The sequence below is a fragment of the Lycium barbarum genome, chromosome 9 (assembly GCF_019175385.1).
Source record: "Lycium barbarum isolate Lr01 chromosome 9, ASM1917538v2, whole genome shotgun sequence".
Lineage (NCBI taxonomy): Eukaryota > Viridiplantae > Streptophyta > Magnoliopsida > Solanales > Solanaceae > Lycium > Lycium barbarum.
In genome coordinates, this window is record NC_083345.1 from 59,709,225 (window position 1) to 59,726,462 (window position 17,238).

At 41.8% G+C, this 17,238-nt stretch overlaps 1 non-coding gene across 1 annotated transcript; it reads left to right on the forward strand.

The window, feature by feature from the left end:
• The first annotated feature begins 16,890 nt into the window (after positions 1-16,890).
• On the forward strand, positions 16,891-16,997 carry LOC132612442 (small nucleolar RNA R71). Its single transcript, XR_009571802.1, has one exon. It is a non-coding gene; the product is annotated as a small nucleolar RNA R71 (small nucleolar RNA).
• Positions 16,998-17,238: the final 241 nt, after the last annotated feature.

Here is a 17,238-nt window from a genome sequence, read left to right on the forward strand (position 1 = left end):
AAGGAAGAGTGAAGAGAAAAAAAAACATATCGGATGAATGATGAAAAATGAGCGAACTATGGTAGAGGTGGAACAGTGGCGATTGGTCTTTAGTTGAAGGGTTTTGGAGAAAAAGGAGTATAAGTTTTGTGTTTGTAAGCGTGAAATGGGAGAAAGGACCATAAGGGCTTAATTCGTGAATAGGGAGAGGGCGGGGCAGACCCTTTTTTAAATTTAAATTTATTAGAAGGAAGCCTTCAGATGTTTTATTTAATATTAAAGTAGTCTACAGCAGAAAATAAAATACAACTTGTTAACCATCTTGAGAAAAAACTCTCCCAAGATGAATTTACATTTTGCAAAAGAAAGAAAAAGCCTATAGCTATTGGAATCTCTACTCATGCTGAATTCTCCTTATTTTGATCCTCAGTGATGGAATTTGTGCTTTGTCCATGTTAAGAATCTTCCTCCCCATAGATGGAAACTCATGAAAACTATGATACTCCAATATCTCTTCAACTTGAATAGCATTGGTTGCCATGAAATCTACAAGTTGGTTTCCTTCTCTAAATGTATGCATGATCTGTATATTCTGCTGCCTCATGATCTGTTGCATCTACTCCACTCTTTCTACCAGCTGCCAATGCATCTTGTAATATGTTCTTCAAGGCTAATAAATCTGTTTCTATTTGGACATGCTGCAAACTGTGTGCATAACAATAATGTATACCCTCTTGGACTGCCACTGTCTCAGCTTCCATATTTGTTACAATGCCTATGTTTTTAGCCTTTGCATATACAAGATCTCCCCTATCATCTCTAATACAAAAAACATATGAATTGAGACCTGGATTTCCTTGCGATCCGCTTGATTTGAAAAAAAAAATGACCCAAGACACCCCAAGCTCGCGGCGTGAGCATAAAAGTGAAGAGGGTCCTCGCTTTGAGCTTAGCTCAGCGAGGACTGTATGCTAATTTTTTTACTTAGGATTTTTTTTGCATATTTTTCGTTTTGGACGTCCATGCTCGCTGAGCGAACGTAATATCAAGGATGGGCCTCTTGTCCCTTTTTTCCTTAGTTTTGTTTTTGCCAATATTTCCCCTTTTACCTACCGCTGAGAGAGCTATATAGTGAGATAGGATCTCGCTTTGAACTTCGCTCGCCAAGGCCCTAGTCCCCTCCATGCCTCAGTCAATTTTGTTTCCTTTTTCTCATCTGTCACTTCGTTTGTAGCTTCAATACCTACAAAATACACCTTAACACAACCTGTTAACATGAATAACAACTGAAACTACAAAAGCAATAAAATGTTGGATTGCCTCCTAACAAACGTTGTAGTTTATGTCGTGGCATGACATCTTTTTGTATTTTTCTCATTTTTTGTTTTTACTTGTTACATTCCAAACTCGGGTTGCCTCCCGAGAAGCGTCTTAATTAACTACGTGGCACTACGTACATCCTTCATCTATCATTGGATAACTCTACTGAGGTCTTGTGTTTGTCCACATCCTCAACCCAAGAGTGCTTCACTCATTGTCCATTAACCAAGAAACTTTCCTTAGTATCTGGATTTCGCAGTTCCACAGCTCTATGGTTTGTCACTCGAACCACTTCAAAGGGACCTGACCACTTTGACCTCAAGTTTTCGGGGAATAACTTGAGTCTTGAATTAAACGACAATACTAACTAGCCTCGCTCCCGCTGCTGGATGTGCTTATCGTGTCATCTCTTGGTTTTCTCCTTATACAATTTGGCATTCTTGTAGGCATGCAGTCGAAAATTATCAAGTTCATGCAACTGCAACATCCGCTTCTCTCCCGCGAGCTCCATGTCTAGGTTGAGCTTTTTGATTGCCAAATACGCTTTACGCTCCAACTCAACTAGTAAGTGACACACCTTCCCGTAAATCATCCTATAGGGAGAAGTCCCAATAGGCGTCTTATAAGCAGTTTGGTAGGGCCAAAGTGCATCATAAAGTTTTGTAGCCCAATCTTTCCTCTACGCATTAACTTAAGAATCTGCTTTATTTGCCTGTTCGATACTTCCACCTGCCTACTAGTCTGCAGGTGGTATGTAGTCACCACCTTGTGCCTCACCCCCTACTTGTTCAATAGATTCTTTATCAAGTGATTGCAAAAGAGTGCTCCTCCATCGCTAATCATTGCCCGTGGGGTCCCAAACATTGTGAATATGTTCCTTTTCATGAAGTTCACCACCACCTTTGCATCATTCGTAGGCAGAGAGATAGCCTCCACCCACTTAGACACATAATCAACTGCCGCGAGAATGTATTTTTTTCCCATAAGATGGAGAAAAAAGCCACATACGTTGAATATCTCTACTTCCAGAATATTGTTTAAGGGCATCTCATGCTTCGTAGATATAGTTCGCATCCTCTGGCATCTATCATAACTTCTAGCACATGTATGTGTATCTTTGAATAAAGTGTGCCAATAAAAACCAGATTGCAACACCTTCACTACTGTCACGACCCAACCCCGTAGGCCGCGACTAGTGTCCGACGTGGACACTCAAACGTACTTACCGACAAAATCTTACTTATGTCTACAAATAATGAATCTCGTGCGTCTTAAATTACAAACATATCACTTAAACCATTATTTATGTCATAAAACATAGGCCAACCATATTGACGTAGCGAAGGAACAGACTGGCACAAATCAAACAAACGTCACTGACCAAACACGACCCATGACCCACAAACATGACTACAGGCCTCTAATACAGACAACAGAATCATTTGACGGGATAGGTCCCCGCCGTACCCAAAAGAAATTATAAACACGAAACCATATACAACAAGAGTCCTGTACCAAAAGTAGGGGCTCCGGATCAAAGGAGCGCTCCAAATAGCAGACTGTGTACCCTAGGCTGGCGGATCACCACTGAAAGCGTCTGTACCTGCGGGCATGAAACGCAGCCCCCGAAGAAAGGGGGTCAGTATGGAATATGTACTGAGTATGTAAAGCATGGAATACAGAAATCAGAGCTATAATCGAAACAAGCGGTACAAGAATAAGTAATTAGTCCAGAATGTCAAAGTCACTCCCTTCTCAGGTCAAGGTCATACAGATCGTCACATATCATATAAACCACTATAACCTGTCAGACGGGTTACCAAGGGTACAGAGTTTCCAGATGCAACTTATGCCTACCTAATTCATGTGTCAGACGGAAGGCAGGACATACATAATGCTCATATAACGCCATACACTAAAAGGAATACGGGACTTGCCGAGTACTCAGACGATATGGTATGCCGATTGGAATACAGGACATACAGAGTATCAGAACGCCGTAGCGTATCGAATCAGATGTTGCAGCCTGTGAATCATATGATGTTTACAAAGAGTGTGCCACCTCGAGCTCAGCCCAGTACAGTGGTCACACCATGCATAATCGTATCGTATCAAATCATATCATATCGTATCATATCGGAATGCGCGTCTACAAAAGGGTATGCCACCTCGAGCTCAGCCCAGTACAGTGGTCATCCCACGCAGAAACTACCCGTTTTCCCCGCTCGAGCTCTGCCCAGTACACGGGTCACGGATCAGTCTCGGGAGCTCGAGCTCCGCCCAGTACACTCCCAACGCGTCTGCCTGGTATCAAATCACGCAGCGCAGATACTGTCCGCTGTGGGGATCAAGCTCAGCCCAGACCACCCCTCACGGTTTTATTCCAGAACATCATAGGCAACTTAGGGAAATAGCGCACGACAGCATAGCTTGGTCCGACTCAGTGAATAGACACGCTAAGACTTGCACAAACAGAGTAGTGAGAAATCAGATACATATATTTTCAGACTCGATAGATACGAATACTTATTGACGTTTGAGGATTATAGACGTATTCCGGAACGATCAGAATTGATGTGTGAAATTTACGGATACTTTTACCACAGAATCGTCACGAATGTTTCAGAGCAGATTTCAATCGACGAATCAGTTCAAGGAATCAGACGGTAGTCATAGAGCATGTACATAACTTTTTAGACGACACGATGGAAGGTATCAACCCAAACATCTGGAGTCATCTTACGTGTCCAAACATTTATAAAATTGGTGAGAGTGGTTTAACGTACTATCGGAATATTCGTAACGGATTACTCGACCAAAATATTCATGTCCGAATACTTTTATCAAAATAACTCTAGCGGAGTAATTGTATCGGAACACCTATGCTCGGATACTCATGTCAACAAAAGGGCATATGGTCGGCTTGTCATAATTCGCGCGATCAATAACCGGCCCGGGGACCTGTGAGCGATATCACAATAATGGGCACGAGTTGAGTCATGAACGGCTAATTCAATTTATGAATCGGAATAGCTATAGGGCCCAATATGGTCATATGTCGGCCCGTTAGTCCAACTAGTCTGAACAAGTAGTCATTACGGGGTTTATTTCGCAAAAGTTCTCCCAAGATTATGTTTATATTTCAAAATGTAATTTAGAATGTCGAAATACTTTTTATAAGCTTGATAAAATCATAGGTTGACCCAGTAGTCAAAATAATTCGGATAATTAATCAAACGGGGTTCATTTCACCAAAACTATTTCCAAAATAGTCATTGTGGTTCAAATTTTAGTTTAAGACATCATGGCGATCAAAAATATTATTTTATGATAGTTAAACTCATAAACGAAAGTCCTTTACTGTCGCTATACCAAAGTGAACCTTACAGGGCAAACAAAAGGATTTCGGACTTAGCGGGTCCACCTCGGGTCAAGTCGAGGTGGTAGACATGAATCACGGACATTTGAGGTCTATGTGGTCATACATAAAGGTTTCGGAGTGATCCGACTACGTTCGCATAAGTTTCAGACATTTGGTTGCTTTCTAGCCAAAATAGGGTCTTTAAGCTTCAGTTGAATTGAATGAATAGTAGCCATTTTCTAATTCGGATTTCGAGGAGCAGAATTGCTCCCGAGGTTCCGATATCGACCTAGCATACTAAGACATGCCAAAAGAAGGAATGGGTAGCCTTACATACCTTTTTATACGACTTACGCCCGCCCAAAACCTAAGTCCCGTTTCGTCCAGAATCTGCAAATGGTCAAGGTTACCAATTAGGGATTTCAAAGCTTAAAATTCGCTTAACTTCATTTTTGTCTACCGAAATTTCGGCAGCACCTCCCCTATAAATATAGCACCCCCGAGAATCATCTCGGCTCAAATAGTAGCAACAACAACCCAACAACATCAACAAAGTCAACAATCATTACAATATAGCACAATAGAAGGCAACTAGTTCAACTTTCCGACATAACGCAATAGCGTTCATTCCGACTTCACACTTCCAAGCTAAGCTCCATATTTTCATATTCATCATTAATCAAGATCATCACTATATAGGTTAGAAGCATTCCATATCGTTTTCACAAAATATTCACACGATATACAAGATATACAATTTTCCACCAAGATCATATTTCATCCAAAACTTTTAATCTTTGGCATACATATTCATAACATGTTCCCATCTTCCAAATCCATCAATGGTCATCATAATTTGCATCCTAACAACTTCATTTTCATAATGTCGTAAGATCATACCTAAAGGACATAAGCTTCTACATTCCATTTCAATGCAAACTTATATCATCTTATCTTCATTTACATTGCAAGCATCACCACAACACAACTAACATGTTAAACAAAATTAATCCATTCCCATTTCAATGCCTATACCACACGGCCATTTTCCATTCTTCCAACTTCCATCCCATTCATAAAACTTTCATTTTCAATATAGAATTTCACAACACCCATAACTAGAACATTACATAAAATCAACTCAACTTACCTATACCAACTACACATACACACGGCCACACATACATACACACAAATACCATGCAAACTTCCATATTCTCATGAATTCTATCCATTTCTACATACTACAACATAGACAAAGTCTTCATAACATACAAAGAACATGAAATTCTTACCTTTCTTCACAACTTCTCCACTTATCTAAGGTTGGAATTTTGTTCCAAAGAATGATTCTCTCCTTCTAACAATCATACCATGTTGAAGAGGGCCTTCAAATTAGTAGGAAAACATGAAGACACAATTTTTTTGAACAAGATTTCTTGATCTTCTTTTTCTCTCCTCTTGGCCGAATTCTCTTCTTTCTTGGCTCTCTCTCTTTCTCTTTTGTTTTATTTCTTGAAACTTCTAATGAAGTTGATAAGCATAGCCTCATATTTATTTTGTCACATGAAATAATTAAATGGGCTTGGGCCATAAGTGTATGGCCGGCCACCCCCTTAGACTTGGGCCTCTTGTTTTCATTTTTTTTTAGCCCAATCTATTTTGGTTCATATTTCGTAATTTACGAAACTAATTTCCGAATTTCCAATTTTACCCTTAACCTTCCCCGATGTCTCCGCGTCAACACTTTTCATAACAACAACATATATGTCGAATGAAATCAAAATGTGGCCTTATTCCTTACAAGTCACAATTATTCCAAATTTTCCGAACACGCGAGAACACGGGATATAACATCCTCCCCCCCTTTAGAACATTCGTCCTCGAATGTTAAATTAGCCTTATAGGGTTTTACAAGCATCGCGGGGGAGTTCTCCTTATTTCCTTCCAAATTCAGCCAACCGTCACAATCACTATCCCTTTTTACGCGCTCGCCTTAATTCTATTCTCGAATATCGTTACGCTAAAACTTTCCGGCTTTAACTAGTGGTGAAGCCGACATTAGTCTACTTATAACAGTTACATCGTGTATTTTGCTTTGTCTTTCAGGTTCCGTTCAGTCAAAGTTTGCATATACCGTAACACCGACTGCTGGGGCCCACCGGTCAATCGAAACCGTCGTAACCGGGAGGTGGTCTGCACACATACACGTTTATTACCATTTCCCTTACAATACATTTTCAAACGCCATTTAATTTATTCTGATTCCAGAACTGCGTCGCACTTCCCTTTTCTTCGGCGGTCGAGTTCGCCTTAGCCTACCCGACCTATTTAGGGTTTCTAACTCTTTGGTACATCCTGATTTATTTAGGTTACCCCATACTTTCCCTTGGTCTCTTATTCCTACGTTTATATATAAAAAAAAAATTGTACACTTCCCAGGGGGTCACCCATCCCAGAATTGCTCTGGCCCCAGCACGCTTAACCTCGAAACTTTAGTACATTTAGGCGCGTTAATGCCGGTATAATTGCATCGATCGCCCCGCACGACCTTGGTCACATACTTTAGGACAAGTCGGGGTCTTGGCAATTTTTGGAAGGTTCTCGTAGCGGGTCCCGCTCTGATATAGAGAGGGTCCCTTTACTTTGCCGATTATGAAATTACTGCGTTACCCTTTTTTAACCTTTCGACTCTCACTTTCTATCCACATATATCATTACGTCAAACGATTTCTATCAATTTGGGCCTCATCCCAGTTTTTACTAGCAATCAGGGAGGAACACGTGATGAAATAGAATCTGGACCTACCAATGCATGTGTGTATATACATATATATATTCAGAAAAAGTGGACAACATACCCGTAAACGCATCTGGTGGCGCCTCTGGGCCCTGCCGGCTAACCAAAGCATATAAGCGGTTCAAAGGACTGCTAGAACCAGAAACTCCGCCACGACCTCTACCGCGGCACCATAGTGTCGGCACACTCTGCCCCGTAGGGCGTATCGCTACAGAAGGTAAATCAGCTACTGACCCGCTGAGCTGGGCTGCACCACCCGAACTGGTCCTGTACGGGCACTCTCGCATAACGTGGTCTTGACGGCCACAAGAAGAACAAGCATCTGTAGCCTGATGACATTCTCCAGAATGGCGTCTCCTGCAATAAGGACACTGAGGTCTGGGTGGCCTTGACCAACCGGAATCTCCGTCCACCCGCAAGCTCAAGACTCTGGAGCTCTGACCTGCCCCGGAGTACCATATGTCACCAAACCTCCTGCCAGAACTCTGTGGAGGGGTATCCCATGCTGGCTGGGAAAAATGTCTGCTGTGCTGCTGCTGAGGCTGTCTGCCTAAGAGTTTCCTAGAATACCCAGCCAATCTAGCCCTCTTGGGCTGTCTCCTGTCACAACCTCTACCCGACTGATCCTCTCTGTGCCGGTCCTCCACCCCTAGAGAATAAGCCTGTAATCGGGCAATGTCCATATCAGTCTGCGATGCCATCGCCATACAACTGTCAACCAAGTAGGGGTCCAACCCTATCACGTACCGGTGCATCCGATCAGCCATATCAGCTACTATAGCGGGTGCATACCTAGCCAGAGAATCAAACTCCAAATTATACTCACGAACGCTCCGACCCCTCTGCTGCAGATGCAAAACTTGGTCAACCCGCGCCCGCCGTAACTCTGGGGGCAAAAAGTGAGGGGTAAAAGCAGCCACGAACTCGTCCCAAGTAGCTGGGGAAACAACCTCACCCCTGGATAGCTCCCAGGACTCGTACCAGTTAGCAGCAACATCCCGCAATCTGTGCGCGGCCAACTCGACAGACTCGGTCTCTGAAGCCCTGACCAAGTCCAATGAGCGCCGTATCCCCCGAATGAAGTCATGGGGGTCCTCATCGGGCTTAGACCCGAAAAACTCTGGGGGGGCAACATAATAGAAACTCTCGAACCCTTAGGCTATCACGCCTGCCATCATCATCGTCATCTCTCTGCCCGCGTCTGCGAGCCTGCCCCACTACCAATGTAGTCAATAACTGCACAGCCTCCCTCAGTGCCCTATCATCCGCCCCTGGCTGGGGAGCTGGAGTCTCGGGTGCGGGTACTCGGGCCTCTGGAGCTACTGATGGACCTGCTCCAGGCTCTACTGGTGGTGGTGTAGCGGATCCCTCTGAATGGGGCGCAACCTCAGGCAAATCATAAACACGAGCCCGGGTAGCTCGCTGTGCCCGACTGGTCTCTCCGACCATCACTTTGCCCTTCTGGGCAGTCATAGCCTTCTTCGGAAGTATCACTGCAAACACAATTAACGAATCAGACCGGAGTCATCCTAATAGCACAGCTCTATCGCACGATCTGAGATTCCAAAGAAAGGTAACACCCTAAATGCCCTGTAGCCTCTTGTTTATAGATGTGGTGCACGGCACACCGATAAACAAGACTCTACTAGACACGGCCTGTAGACATTCCGAGGACAAACCGCTCTGATACCACTTCTGTCACGACCCAACCCCGTAGGCCGTGACTAGTGTCCGACGTGGACACTCAAATGTACTTACCGACAAAATCTTACTTAAGTCTACAAATAATGAATCTCGTGCGTCTTAAATTACAAACATATCACTTAAACCATTATTTATGTCATAAAACATAGGCCAACCATATTGACGTAGCGAAGGAACAGACTGGCACAAATCAAACAAACGTCATTGACCAAACACGACCCATGACCCACAAACATGACTACAGACCTCTAATACAGACAACAGAATCATATGACGGGACAGGTCCCCGCCGTACCCAAAAGAAATTATAAACACGAAACTATATACAACAAGAGTCCTGTACCAAAAGTAGGGGCTCCGGATCAATGGAGCGCTCCAAATAGCAGACTGCGTACCCTAGGCTGGCGGATCACCACTGAAAGCGTCTGTACCTGCGGGCATGAAACGCAGCCCCCGAAGAAAGGGGGTCAGTACGGAATATGTACTGAGTATGTAAAGCATGGAATACAGAAATCAGAGCTATAATCGAAACAAGCGGTACAAGAATAAGTAATTAGTCCAGAATGTCAAAGTCACTCACTTCTCAGGCCAAGGTCATACAGATCGTCACATATCATATAAACCACTATAACCTGTCAGACGGGTTACCAAGGGTACAGAGTTTCCAGATGCAACTTATGCCTACCTAATTCATGTGTCAGACGGAAGGCAGGACATACAGAATGCTCAGATAATGCCATACACTAAAAGGAATACGGGACTTGCCGAGTATTCAGACGATATGGTATGCCGATTGGAATACAGGACATACAGAGTATCAGAACGCCGTAGCGTATCAAATCAGATGTTGCAGCCTGTGAATCATATGATGTTTACAAAGAGTGTGCCACCTCGAGCTCAGCCCAGTACAGTGGTCACACCATGCATAATCGTATCGTATCAAATCATATCATATCGTATCATATCGGAATGCGCATCTACAAAAGGATATGCCACCTCGAGCTCAACCCAGTACAGTGGTCATCCCACGCAGAAACTGCCCGTTTTCCCCGCTCGAGCTCTGCCCAGTACACGGGTCACGGATCAGTCTCGGGAGCTCGAGCTCCGCCCAGTACACTCCCAACGCGTCTGCCTGGTATCAAATCATGCAGCGCAGATACTGTCCGCTGTGGGGATCGAGCTCAGCCCAGACCACCCCTCACGGTTTTATTCCAGAACATCATAGGCAACTTAGGGAAATAGCGCACGACAGCATAGCTTGGTCTGACTTAGTGAATAGACACGCTAAGACTTGCACAAACGGAGTAGTGAGAAATCAGATACATATATTTTCAGACTCGATAGATACGAATACTTATTGACGTTTGAGGATTATAGACGTATTCCGGAACGATCAGAATTGATGTGTGAAATTTACGGATACTTTTACCACAGAATCGTCACGAACGTTTTAGAGCAGATTTCAATCGACGAATCAGTTCAAGGAATCAGACGGTAGTCATAGAGCATGTACATAACTTTTTAGACGACACGATGGAAGGTATCAACCCAAACATCTGGAGTCATCTTACGTGTCCAAACATTTATAAAATTGGTGAGAGTGGTTTAACGTACTATAGGAATATTCGTAACGGATTACTCGACCAAAATATTCATGTCCGAATACTTTTATCAAAATAACTCTAGCGGAGTAATTGTATCGGAACACCTATGCTCGGATACTCATGTCAACAAAAGGGCATATGGTCGGCTTGTCATAATTCGCGCGATCAATAACCGGCCCGGGGACCTGTGAGCGATATCACAATAATGGGCACGAGTTGAGTCATGAACGGCTAATTCAATTTATGAATCGGAATAGCTATAGGGCCCAATATGGTCATATGTCGGCCCGTTAGTCCAACTAGTCTGAACAAGTAGTCATTACGGGGTTTATTTCGCAAAAGTTCTCCCAAGATTATGTTTATATTTCAAAATGTAATTTAGAATGTCGAAATACTTTTTATAAGCTTGATAAAATCATAGGTTGACCCAGTAGTCAAAATAATTCGGATAATTAATCAAACGGGGTTCATTTCACAAAAAATATTTCCAAAATAGTCATTGTGGTTCAAATTTTAGTTTAAGACATCATGGCGATCAAAAATATTATTTTATGATAGTTAAACTCATAAACGAAAGTCCTTTACTGTCGCTATACCAAAGTGAACCTTACAGGGCAAACAAAAGGATTTCGGACTTAGCGGGCCCACCTCGGGTCAAGTCGAGGTGGTAGACATGAATGACGGACATTTGAGGTCTATGTGGTCATACATAAAGGTTTCGGAGTGATCCGACTACGTTCGCATAAGTTTCAGACATTTGGTTGCTTTCTAGCCAAAATAGGGTCTTTAAGCTTCAGTTGAATTGAATGAATAGTAGCCATTTTCTAATTCGGATTTCGAGGAGCAAAATTACTCCCGAGGTTCCGATATCGACCTAGCATACTAAGACATGCCAAAAGAAGGAATGGGTAGCCTTACATACTTTTTTATACGACTTACGCCCGCCCAAAACCTAAGTCCTGTTTCGTCCAGAATCTGCAAATGGTCAAGGTTACCAATTAGGGATTTCAAAGCCTAAAATTCGCTTAACTTCATTTTTGGCTACCGAACTTTCGGCAGCACCTCCCCTATAAATATAGCACCCCCGAGAATCATCTCGGCTCAAATAGTAGCCACAACAACCCAACAACATCAACAAAGTCAACAATCATTACAATATATCACAATAGAAGGCAACTAGTTCTACTTTCCGACATAACGCAATAACGTTCATTCCGACTTCACACTTCCAAGCTAAGCTCCATATTTTCATATTCATCATTAATCAAGATCATCACTATATAGGTTAGAAGCATTCCATATCGTTTTCACAAAATATTCACACGATATACAAGATATACAATTTTCCACCAAGATCATATTTCATCCAAAACTTTTAATCTTTGGCATACATATTCATAACATGTTCCCATCTTCCAAATCCATCAATGGTCATCATAATTTGCATCCTAACAACTTCATTTTCATAATGTCGTAAGATCATACCTAAAGGACATAAGCTTCTACATTCCATTTCAATGCAAACTTATATCATCTTATCTTCATTTACATTGCAAGCATCACCACAACACAACTAACATGTTAAACAAAATTAATCCATTCCCATTTCAATGCCTATACCACACGGCCATTTTCCATTCTTCCAACTTCCATCCCATTCATAAAACTTTCATTGTCAATATAGAATTTCACAACACCCATAACTAGAACATTACATAAAATCAACTCAACTTACCTATACCAACTACACATACACATGGCCACACATACATACACACAAATACCATGCAAACTTCCATATTCTCATGAATTCTATCCATTTCTACATACTACAACATAGACAAAGCCTTCATAACATACAAAGAACATGAAATTCTTACCTTTCTTCACAACTTCTCCACTTATCTAAGGTTGGAATTTTGTTCCAAAGAATGATTCTCTCCTTCTAACAATCATACCATGTTGAAGAGGGCCTTCAAATTAATAGGAAAACATGAAGAAACAATTTTTTTGAACAAGATTTCTTGATCTTCTTTTTCTCTCCTCTTGGCCGAATTCTCTTCTTTCTTGGCTCTCTCTCTTTCTCTTTTGTTTTATTTCTTGAAACTTCTAATGAAGTTGATAAGCATAGCCTCTTATTTATTTTGTCACATGAAATAATTAAATGGGCTTGGGCCATAAGTGTATGGCCGGCCACCCCTTAGACTTGGTCCTCTTGTTTTCATTTTTTTTTTAGCCCAATCTCTTTTGGTTCATATTTCGTAATTTACGAAACTAATTTCCGAATTTCCAATTTTACCCTTAACCTTCCCCGATGTCTCCGCGTCAACATTTTTCATAACAACAACATATATGTCGAATGAAATCAAAATGTGGCCTTATTCCTTACAAGTCACAATTATTCCAAATTTTCCGAACACGCGAGAACACGGGATATAACAACTGCAGTGCGGTCTCCACTGTGATTTCCTGCATATGGGAAGGAATGATAACTCTCCAACACTTGGTTTACCTCAGTTTGCAGAATGCATCTTCGTATCAACTGATCAGGGCCCTGTTTGAAAAAATACGGCTCATCCCACGTGTAGAACCACGAATTATGGTAAAGCTTCCTTCTCTGTTGCGTAGTAGTTTCAGGTGGATAGACCCCACTCACTATCAAATTCATGATATCTGCATACCATGGTACTTCTGCCTCAGGAATAGCAAAAATGTTGCTTATCAGGAAAAGCTTCTCGAATTTGACCATCTTCCATGACATGATCGTCACTCTCCAATCTTTATAATTGGCCAGCAGCTTGATTCTCTGTCCCTTTACGGTCCTTGATCTCCACATCAAACTCCTGGAATAGGAGAATCCACCGAATAAGCTGGGGTTTTGCATCTTCTTGCTAAATAAGTACCAGAGTGAAGCATGATCCGTGTACATAATAGCACGAGTCCCCACAAGATAAGACCAAAATTTATCAAACGCGTACACCATAGCCAACAATACATTTTCAGTGATGGTATACTTCATTTGAGCAGCATCCAACGTCTTGTTGGCATAATGCATAGAGTGGAATATATTATTCTTCCTCTGGCCAAGAATAACTCCAACAGCAATATCGCTAGCATCACACATCAATTCAAAAGGCAAGGTTCAATCAGGAGCTATCATTATTGGTGCAATAACCAATCTTCACTTCAGCTCTTCGAATGACTTCAGACAAGCATCGTTGAACATGAACTTCAAATATTTCTCAAGCAGCCTGCACATCGGACTAGATATTTTGGAGAAGTCCCCAGTGAAGCATCTGTAAAACCCTGCATGACCAAGAAAGCTACGCACCCCCCTTACAGATATGAGAGGTGGTAGTCTCTCAATAACATCCACTTTAGTATGATCAACTTCCAAGCCCTTTTTGGACATCTTGTGTCCAAGAACAATACCCTCTCGAACCATAAAGTGACACTTCTCCCAGTTCAGCACTAAGTTGGTTTCCTCACATCTAGCAAGCACACGATCCAAATTTCTCAAGCACGTATCGAACGAATTCCTGAAGACAGAAAAGTTGTCTATAAACACTTCTAAGAAATTATCCACCATCTCAAAAATATTACAATAATACACCTTTGAAAATTCACTAGTGCATTACATAACCCAAACAACATCCATTTAAAAGAATACGTACCATAAGGGCAAGTGAAGGTGGTATTCTCCTGATCCTTTGGAGCAATAGTTATTTAATTGTAGTCGGAGTACCTATCAAGAAAATAATAATACTCATGTCTAGCTAATATATCAATCATCCGATCAATAAATAGGGTTGGATAATGATTTTTTCTAGTGGCCTCATTCAGCTTACGATAATCCATGCAAATCCTCCACCAGGTTACAATTCTAGTTGGAATGAGCTCGTTCTTATCATTTTCTACCACTGTCATCCCTCCTTTATTCCGGACACATTGTACTGGTCTCACCAACTTGCTGTAAGAAATGGGGTAGATGATGACTGAATCTAACCACTTGATCACCGCTTTCTTGACCACTTCCTTCATCACAGGATTCAATCTTCTTTGGTGATGTATACTCGGCTTGTGATCATCCTTCATAAATATCTTGTGCATGCAAAACGCTGGACTAATCCCTTGAATATCAGTTATTGGCCTACCCAGTGCTTTATTTTATTTTCTCAAAATCTCCAAAGAAATTTTAACTTCCTTATCAGTGAGCTCTACTGCTAATATAACAGGTAGAGTTTCACCCTCACCTAAAAATGAATATTTGAGATGCGCGAGTAAAGGTTTTAACTCCAACATCAGGGGTTCCTCTATCGATAACTAGGGAGGTGGGCTAATTTCTCTGTCAAGTGGCTCAAACTCCCCCTCCAGAATATAAATCCCTGCCAGATCAAGAATTTGTACCATCCCGTACGCTTTAGTATCTCCTAACATATCTTCACCCGCTAGAGCCCTCTCCAACGGGTCATGAGAAGTAATTATAGGTCTCTTAGAGTCTTCAGTAACCATAGTGATAGCCAAAAGTTCCTCATAAATTTCGGCCAACTTCAGAGCCTTATACACATTAAATACTTCGATTTTATCATGTACCCTCATAGTTAGCTGCCCTACCGCTACATAGATCAATGCTCTTCCTGTGGAAAAAAATGAACGCCCTAAAAAAAAAGGACTTTCAAATCTGGATCGAAATCCAAAATAATGAAATCTGCCAGAAATATGATAGGCCCAACTTGCATAAGAACATCTTCAATAACACCCTCGGGCTTGGCCGAAAATCTATCTGCTAGCTGCAGAACTATAGTAGTAGGTCTCGGGTTTCCCAACACCAATTTTCTGAACATAGATGATGGAATTAAGTTGATACTAGCACCAAGATCACACAATGCACGTGCAATGACTTGTTTCCCAATTGTGATTTTGATAGTGAAACTACTTGGGTCTTTCAGCTTTATAGGCAGTTTATTTTAAATACGAGATGTGTACTCCTCAATAAGTGCAACTGTGGCATACTTTGTGAAACGACTTTTGTTTGCTATGATGTCCTTGATATACTTAGCGTCTTTCAGAATCCCTTGCAACATGTCCACTAAAGGGACGCTCACATGTACCTGCTTCAGTGAATCAAGAAACTTTTTGTATGTGGCCTCTTCTTTCTGCTTGGCTAACCTCTGAGGGAACGGAGGTCATGGTTTGGAAACCACTAGCTATGGCTGGTTTACCAATGGTATCTTTAAAAAACTTTTCTATCTCGATAATCTCATCTTCTGCAACTCTCTTTCTCAGCTTCTGCCGTAATCACTTTATTTGGTGCTAGTTCCTCTTACTGCCTCCCATTTCTGAGAGAGACAACAGAAGATTGTTTTGGATTTGGATCAGTGTCACTTGGAAGTCCCCCATATGGTCTGGTCTTCTGAGCACCGGCCGACCTGCCTCTCCAGATTTCGCATGTTCATGTCCCAGTCTAATTTTTAGTCATTATCTTCTGTTTGAAATTCTGCTGATTTGTCATTATCTTTTGTATACCACCAATCATTTTCTTCATCATTTCTTCCATCTTACTTTTGGTTTAGGCGCAGGAGCAGGAACCTGATATCCTTGGGCCGGCTAATAGTTCTATTTTTTATTACTGTGATTACCCCCCCCCCCCCAATTAAAGTTTGGATGGTTCCTCCAGTTGCGGTTGTACGCATTTCCATTTTTTTACCTTACCCCCTTCTAGCGCTTCCTACAAAGTATATGGAAGTTGGATTTATAGGGCATACATCACTGGTGTAGCTCTCTCCACAGGCTTCATAAAAGATTTTGGCTTGTTGCACTGCTTGCACTTGTGGTTGAATTTGCCCAGTAGTAAACCTCTTGAATTCGTTATGCATAGCCTCAATATGTGCTTATAGTACCGTATCATTAACCACTTCAAAAACTCCAATGGTTTCTTTAGCTACACTTCCCCTTGTGTCACCTTGCCAATCTGGACTGCTCTGTGTATACATGTTCAGCGATTTGAAAAGTTCATCATAGCTCATATCAAGAGCTTGCCCTTCTGCAGTAGTGTCTAGTGCTATCTTGTGTTGATTATCCAAACTCTCGATAAATATACATATGCCAGAATTTCATTCGATTGATAATGGTGAGGACAATCTCTGAGAAGACCCTTGATCCTCTCCCTAGCCTGATACAGATTCTCTCCATCTTTTTGCCTAAATGGCATCATCTCTTTCCTTAGTCCAGCTATCTTTGCTGTAGGAAAGAACGTCGCCAGAAATTTCATCACCAAATCATCCCATGAGGTAATAGAGTTGGTGGGCTCTACTAATAACCAGTTCTTTGCATTCCCTAATAGAGAGAAGGAAAATAGCTTCGCTCGCACATACTCTGTAGGGATTCATCCGGTAACATAAGTGTCAGCAATCTCCAAGAAAGTTTGAATGTGTCACCGAGGATCCTCATGTGATAGTGTCGTGAATTGC